This window comes from Podarcis muralis, chromosome 6 (genome assembly GCF_964188315.1).
Source record: "Podarcis muralis chromosome 6, rPodMur119.hap1.1, whole genome shotgun sequence".
In the NCBI taxonomy this organism is placed as follows: domain Eukaryota; kingdom Metazoa; phylum Chordata; class Lepidosauria; order Squamata; family Lacertidae; genus Podarcis; species Podarcis muralis.
Window position 1 is genome coordinate 7,711,936 of NC_135660.1, and position 8,441 is coordinate 7,720,376.

Here is an 8,441-nt window from a genome sequence, read left to right on the forward strand (position 1 = left end):
ATTTTATATACAGGTAATTGACTTTTTATTTCTATTCTTTGTACAGTATATCATATTGTTGTTTTATTGCTATGGCCAGTGGCTGACGCAAATAAAGATTCATTCATTCATTCTTATACTGCCTTCCTGCTTGGCTACAGGTCTACAGGTCTGGTGTAAAATTATGCCCGCCTTGCAACGTGAGCCTCATATCCCTATCATGAATGAAAAATAAAGAAAGGGAAAAGAGAGGGTAAATTTCCATTGAGAAAAATAGTGTGGAGAAAGGGTTAACCCTTCCACAATAGCTGTCTTTAAAAAAGAAAATAAGGTGTCAGGAGATGCTGTGGCTGATGGCCTGAAGTTACGTTGGAGTCATAATTGAACCAAAAATTGCAGTTGAGAAATCTGCTTTATTGCATTTCCTCAATTAAAACCATATGAATATTTGCAGGAGAAACCTGACAACAGCAATAGGGGCCAAGCCCAAAGCAAGTCCTGCTATAGCTGAACAGAGAGCATGGATGCATTCATATCTCTTCTCCCCCCTCTCTACAGGATTAAAGCTGCTCCAGTCCTAACCCCCTTACTTCCGAGTAGACAGGGTTAGGATTTCACCTTCAGTTGTCTCTGATTTGTTTCTGTGTACACATGGGGGGGAGGGGAGTTATTGATGGCCAGGAATGTATTTACCCCATGCAAAGGCGTCCATACTTTTGGTCTCACCCACACCATATATCTAAAAGAGCATTTAAAGCACATGGGAGAATCCCGGGAACTGTGGCTTGTTAAGGGTGCTGGGGATCCCTAGCCATGTGTTTTTAATGTGTGGTTGAATGCTACCTTGGTCTAGAGGTGAATTGAAAAGAGCACAATCCATGTGAGGACAGTTTGAGAAACGACACATCAAGCAGTGCTACAGTATTTTATTACAATAGAAAGTACAAGATACATGCGCATTTGGGATAATGTCGTGTGAACACGGGTTTAAAAACCCAGCACTGGATGTGCAAAGAGGGCACAGGAAACAGGAGTGTGAGAACACAGCCTTAGTCTCTTCCTCCTCTCAGCTGCTATGGCTTCCAGGGAGGCAATTACCACTTCCTGGATAACACAGAGATGTGTGTTTCAGCAGCAAGTCAGTCAGTCAGCCAGCATCTTGCCAGCCTCTTCCCCTGATAAGAGCCAGCTCTGCAGGGTCACACAGATCCGTAATAGCTCCACATGTACTTTGGCCCTGAGGCTGGAGCCTAGCCTAGACAGCTACTCAAGACCGTAGGCCAAACTGATGTTAATGGAGTGGGTGTAATTAACACACACATCTTTGTTATGGTTTCGTTTGTGGAATCCTTACCTCCCCCTCCCTTCTTTTTTGACCGAGGGTGGATCTACACACAGGGGGGAAACTGCTATAAATAAGTCAGAAATTAAATCGCTATAAGAAAAGGGGGGGGGGGAAACGCTATGTAAAAATCACAGAGAAAATTTGTTTGCTCTTTAGCGCCATGTGGTGTTGCATGTTTATAACAAATTCAAAACTTTTTTAAAACTAATGTAGCTGAGCCCCAAGTTTGCAGGCGGCACCAATCACCTGATCACGGTCTCTTGCACAACCTTTCACCAGCACCATCCACTTGCAAATACGCGAGGTTTCGCCAGGTGGCTGCAAACCTGGTGGGAACTACATGTTTACCTGCCCCACACTTGGCATCAAACATGACATCTGGGGTGAGACAGGTGGATGTAGCTTGGGGGAGGGCTGCAGAGCAGTGGCAGACTTTGGTACTATGGCACCCTGTGCGAGGCCAAAATATGCCTGCCTCCAGCCCTTGTGCAGCCTTCCCAAAGGTGGGTAAGGAGGCCCTGAGCTTTGGGAAGGAGGTGGGGGGGCCTCCAGCAGGGTCCTATAGCTCCCTCACCTCCTATGCAAAGCTGGAAAGCACTATGTAGGCTTTGGGGAAGAGGCAGGGTGTGATGGCCTGGGACTCGGGCTCAGACTCGGAACCAGAGGAGTCTCAGTCTGCACTGGCTCCAGATGCGAGGATTACCTCGTTGCCTTCAGCTGGGCCTTCACTTACAGCTGCTCCACTACCGGTTTGGTCAGGGGAGGCTGAGGTGGCCTCTGGGTCTAGTAACCCACCGACGTCTCCCGCGCTGCAGAGACTGAGGTCTGAGAGAAGGAGAGACCTGAGTACTCGCATGGGGGAGTGCTCGCCTCCAAGCAAAACAGGGGGGTGAGTCGCCGGGGGATCAGGACCACCCGTTACCCTGACAAAGATAAAAGGCTGTCGGACCCTGCCCCAGGTTGTGGGAGCAACATTGCTGTGTGCCAGATCCTGTCTGAGATCCTGTACCTGTCCTTGCCTGGCTTCCTGCCTTGACCCTGTCAGACTGGCTTCTAGTGGAAACTTCGGATTCTGGACTGGACCTGGACCGCGGTTCTCGGGTTACCCCCGGGCCCAGTACACAGGGAGACTCTAGGACCCTGTCAGAGTCTAATGTCTCCTTCCCAAAGTCCAGTGCCTTGCTTACCTGGCTTTGAGATGTCGCCTCCTCGGCTTAGTGTCCATGAGACCTACAGGTACTCCACTGTTGTGTCACTGATATGGAGAAGCCGGGCAGCATTCCTAGAGGAGGAGGAGGACCATGGAGTCGGCAGGGTGGAAGCATTTAATTCTTTTTCTCTAGAACAGTTGACCCTCCAGACACCATCATTCCTGACCATTGGCCATCCTGGCTGGAGCTGATGGGATCTGGAGTCCCACAAAATCCCAGGAGACATCTGTCAAGGATGCTTGACCTGAGATTCCTTTGTGTCCCGTCCCAGCTCTACAATTCTATCACAGGGCTGTTGTACCTTGGGGCTCTTAGAGAAACAGGTGGGATAGGAACGCAATAAATAAACATAGCGCACATCTTGCTGAAAGTAACATACCCAAAAAAGACGTTGGAAATTTGTATAGGAGGCAAAGTGTTTGTGCGAAGATGTGCTTGGTGGGAGAGATTCGCATCAAAATGCTGGTGAACTTTCACGAGAAGTTTTGAAATTGTCACCATCCTAAGCATAACAAAACCAGGCATGAGGAAATGTGGAGAACTGAATGTGAGAGTTGCAAAAATGAGAAACTGTGATTGACATTCTTGCCCATCCCTAGTCCAGCGTAGGCAAGTGAAGGGAGGGAGGGGGGGAGATGGGCAGGGCGGATGCAGTCATGGGATGTGCTTTAACCTCTTACCCCAGGTGACAATGAGACGCAGGCTAATCCCTGGAGAAAGGACACATTTGGGCCTTGGGAGTCTCTGGGGAGAGGCAAAATAAACCCCATGCATAGACTAGACTAGACTTTTCAAGCCCACATCAATAAAGCAGAAGTTTAAAGAGATTTGTTTGCTTTTCCAGCTTTTGTTTCTAGATGAAACCTACGCAGTATGTCTTAACAGCTTCTTACTTAAATTCAGGTCTCACCAGTTCCTGTTTTCTTTGTAAATAAGCTCTGCTTTATGACACATCTAGTGTGTCTGTTTCCATGGATTTCCATCTCGAGCCAAGGTCATGGCGGCCGTCTTGGTTGGTACGAAAGGGTGGGGCTGGGTTCTAATTGTCCCCTTTTTCTTCCATCGATAAGGAAGCCATCACTCTGACTGCAGCCGGGGAGCCTGGAATCCTGCAACCAAGGAAAGGCATATGCACTTGAGCTGCATAATCTGAATTATGAAATATCAGGATATTTTGCAAAAGCTGGCCTTGACGTAGATAGCTTCCTGCTTCTTGAATTTCTCCCTGTGATCATAGGCGGAACCATCCCTACCATTAGGTAGTGTGAAGCAACAACCTCAGGCTGCAGATTATGAGGGGCAGCAGTAGCAGCCCCTCAACTGTTGCTCCTGAGGCTGGCGCCTTGAAACAAGACAAATGGCAATTTGGAAAGAAGGAGAAAGCGTGCCCCCTTGTAGCATTTGGTGGAAAGGAAGGCGGGTTGTCACTGAAAAACAAAATTGGGGCTTTTGAAATTTCCTTTATTGCTATTATGAACAACCCAAAAGCGCAGTAGCAGGGTATTACATCATAACTTAGACCAAGCAAACCTGCCTTTGTTTCTCAATTTGATTCTTTTACATGGTTTTGTACATCCGGTGGTATTTTATGCATTGCGTCTTGCTGTCATTTTTATTGATTATAGTTTAGCAATCATATGCTGTCATTGTTAAGAGTGAATTTCTCTTTAATTGCTGTTTGCTGGTATTTAATTTTATTATGTACTATTACATGCTAATGGATTATTGAATATTACTTTCTTTGATTATAAGTTGTTTGTTTTAAAGTTATGTTTTTATTATGGCTTCTTCTTTTTCTTTTGCATCAGTTCAAAGCGAAATGAAAATCCCATCAGATGACAGACGAGTGACCTGGATCCTCCACCCCCTTGAAACATGCAGTTTATGTGTTGTTGTTTTTTCCACCATAGCCCTAGTCCATAAGTTCCTCTACCGCAAAGACAAATGTATGTTTTTCAAGGTTTTCCATTGCTGGGCTATTGAAATCCTAGCTGCAGCTATCATGCATGTAAAAAGGTCTTTAGAGAGAAAAGCTTTCATGTTCTCCATCCAAATACAGTGGTAACTCGGGTTACATACGCTTCAGGTTACATACGCTTCAGGTTACAGACTCCGCTAACCTACAAATAGTGCTTCAGGTTAAGAACTTTGCTTCAGGATAAGAACAGAAATCGGGCTTCGGCGGCGCGGCAGCAGCAGGAGGCCCCATTAGCTAAAGTGGTGTTTCAGGTTAAGAACAGTTTCAGGTTAAGTACGGACCTCCGGAACGAATTAAGTACTTAACCCGAGGTACCACTGTATTCAGGACACGGGTGGCACTGTGGGTAAAAGCCTCAGCGCCTAGGGCTTGCCGATCGAAAGGTTGGCGGTTCGAATCCCCGCGGCGGGGTGCGCTGCCGCTGCTCGGTCCCAGCGCCTGCCAACCTAGCAGTTCGAAAGCACTCCCGGGTGCAAGTAGATAAATAGGGGCCGCTTACTAGCGGGAAGGTAAATGGCGTTTCCGTGTGCGGCTCTGGCTTGCCAGAGCAGCGATGTCACGCTGGCCACGTGACCCGGAAGTGTCTCCGGACAGCGCTGGCCCCCGGCCTTTTGAGTGAGATGGGCACACAACCCTAGGTTTAGTCGTTGTCTGAGGACTATTCCTGCCTCCGGGTCTGGTCCTGACCGGATGGATACTAGAATCAGCAAGGGATACCCACATGACCTGAAGGTGCTGCTGTGCAATGCCAGGTCAATGATTCATAAGACCACTGCCATCCATGACTTGATCATGGATGGAGGACTTGACCTGGCATGTGTAACAGAGACTTGGTTGGATGAAGCAGATGGGCCTGTCCTTGCCGCTGCTTGTCCACCAGGTTTCTCTTACGCACAGCAACCCAAGTCATGTGGGTGGGGAGGGGGGGTTGCAGTGATTTTTAGGAAGTCATTAGTTTGCACCAGGTGTCCTATTGGGAAGACCCAGTTTTCCGAGTGCATGTTCTGGAAGTTGGGCAATAGGGGCAGTACAGGATTCCTTTTGGTGTACCGACCTCCCCGCTGCACCAAGGATTCCCTGCCTGAGCTGCTTCAGGTCGTGGCGGATGTTCTCCTGGAGACACCTAGCTTGGTCGTCCTAGGGGATTTTAACATCCATGCCGACACGACCTTACAAGGGGCCGCTCGGGACTTCGTGGAAAGCATGGCCTCCATGGGGCTGTCCCTGAATAAGTCTGGCCCAACCCATAGCCACTGACATGCCTTGGACCTGGTGTTTCCCTCTATGGATGTTGGTGATCTGACACTAAGTAAAAGCGAAACGAAAGAAGTGCCATGGTCAGATCACTTCCTGCTGCAACTGGACTTCTCTGCGACCCATCCCCTCTGCAGGGAGGTGGGACCAATTCGGATGGTCCGCCCCCGCCACTTAATGGATCCAACTGGTTTCCAGAGAGTGGTAGGGGATGCTTTATCCCATGTTGATGGCCTTTCAGCTGATTCCCTGGTGGCCCGCTGGAATGTGGAGTTAACCAGGGCTATTGACTGTTTGGCTCCGAAGCGCCCTCTCCGATTGCATGGAGCCCGGACAGCCCCGTGGTTTTCCACGGAGCTGAGGGCAATGAAACAATCGTTGAGACGGCTAGAGCGCCGGTGGCGGATAACTCATTCCGAATCTGACCGGACACAGGTTAGAGCTCAACGTCGAGCCTACCAAGAGCCTACCAAGTGGCGATAGCGACGGCGAAGAAGAATTTCTTCACCGCCTCTATTGCATCTGCAGAAAACAGCAGCAGGAGACTTTTTCAGGTGGTTCACAATTTAGCGGAACCACCTGCAACATCGGGGCAGATAAAATCGCTCAGATTCGGGAAGAAGTAGACTCCACCGTGGGAGCAGGGCCGGGGCGGGAGAGTGCTAGAGTTCTGTCTAGTCAAGTTGAGTGGGATCAATTCCAATCTGTTACCTCCGAGGATGTGGACAGGCTGCTTGGACGAGTGAAACCAACCACCTGTCTCCTGGATCCTTGCCCATCCTGGCTTATAAAAGCTAGCCGGGAAGGACTGGGCGATGGGCTTCGTGGGGTGGTGAATGCTTCCCTCCATGAGGGAGCCTTCCCAGACCCGCTGAAAGAGGCGGTTATTAAACCGCTTCTTAAAAAACCATCTTTAGATGCGGCCACGATGGCCAACTATCGCCCAGTCTCAAATCTTCCATTCTTGGGCAAGGTGATTGAGCGAGCAGTTGCCGAACAACTCCAGGCACGCCTGGAAGAAGCGGACCATTTGGATCCCTTCCAGTCGGGATTCAGGCCTCATCATGGGACTGAAACTGCCTTGGTCGCACTGGTTGATGATCTCCGGCGGGCTAGGGACAAAGGTGAGAGCTGTTTCCTAGTTCTGCTGGATCTCTCAGTGGCGTTTGATACCATCGACCATAACATCCTTCTGGACCATCTTCAGGGGCTGGGAGCTGGAGGCACTGTCATACAGTGGTTCCGCTCCTTCCTCCTGGGCTGTGTTCAGAAAGTGGTGGTGGGGGATGAGTGTTCAGACCCCTGGGCTCTCACTTGTGGGGTGCCTCAGGGTTCTGTCATCTCCCCCATGCTTTTCAACATTTACATGCAGCTGCTGGGAGAGATCATCAGGAGGTTTGGGCTGGGTGTTCATCAGTATGCGGATGATACCCAGCTCTACCTCTCTTTTAAATCAGAACCAGTGAGGGCGGTGAAGGTCCTGTGTAAGTGTCTGGAGGCGGTTGGAGGATGGATGGCGGCTAACAGATTGAGGTTGAATCCTGACAAGACAGAAGTACTGTTTTTGGGGGACAGGAGGCGGGCAGGTGTGGAGGATTCCCTGGTCCTGAATGGGGTAACTGTGCCCCTGAAGGACCAGCTGCGCAGCCTGGGAGTCATTTTGGACTCACAGCTGTCCATGGAGGCACAGGTCAAATCTGTGTCCAGGGCAGCTGTTTACCAGCTCCATCTGGTACATAGGCTGAGACCCTATCTGCCTGCGGACTGTCTCGCCAGAGTGGTGCATGCTCTGGTTATCTCCCGCTTGGACTACTGCAATGCACTCTACGTGGGGCTACCTTTGAAGATGACTCGGAAACTACAACTAATCCAGAATGCGGCAGCTAGACTGGTGACTGGGGGCGGCCGCCGAGACCATATAACACCGGTCTTGAAAGACCTACATTGGCTCCCAGTACGTTTCCGAGCACAATTCAAAGTGTTGGTGCTGACCTTTAAAGCCCTAAACGGCCTCGGTCCAGTATACCTGAAGGAGTGTCTCCACCCCCATCATTCTGCCCGGACACTGAGGTCCAGCGCCGAGGGCCTTCTGGCGGTTCCCTCATTGCGAGAAGCAAAGCTACAGGGAACCAGGCAGAGGGCCTTCTCGGTAGTGGCGCCCACCCTATGGAACGCCCTTCCAGCAGATGTCAAAGCGATAAACAACTACCTGACATTCAGAAGACATCTTAAGGCAGCCCTGTTCAGGGAAGTTTTTAACGTGTGATATTTTACTGTATTTTTGGTTTTTATGGAAGCCGCCCAGAGTGGCTGGGGAGGCCCAGCCAGATGGGCGGGGTATAAATAATAAATTATTATTATTATTATTATTACTAGAGTCTGTCAAGACTGGCCCGTACGGGCAGGGGTACCTTTACCTTTACCTTTACCTTTACCACTGTATTCAGTTTTATTTTTAATTTTTAAAAATGTGAGCCATTTGGCCCAGTAGTGGAGAGGTAACTTAGTGCACGTGGATGCCTTGATTTTCAAGCCTGCCTTACTTTTCCTCCCTCCCTCCTTCTCTCTCTCTCTCTCACTCACTCACACACACACACACACACACACACGCACGCAGAGTGGACCCGTGTCCTGCCTGCTGCTGGCTGGGACCTGAAATGCACCACCCCATTCT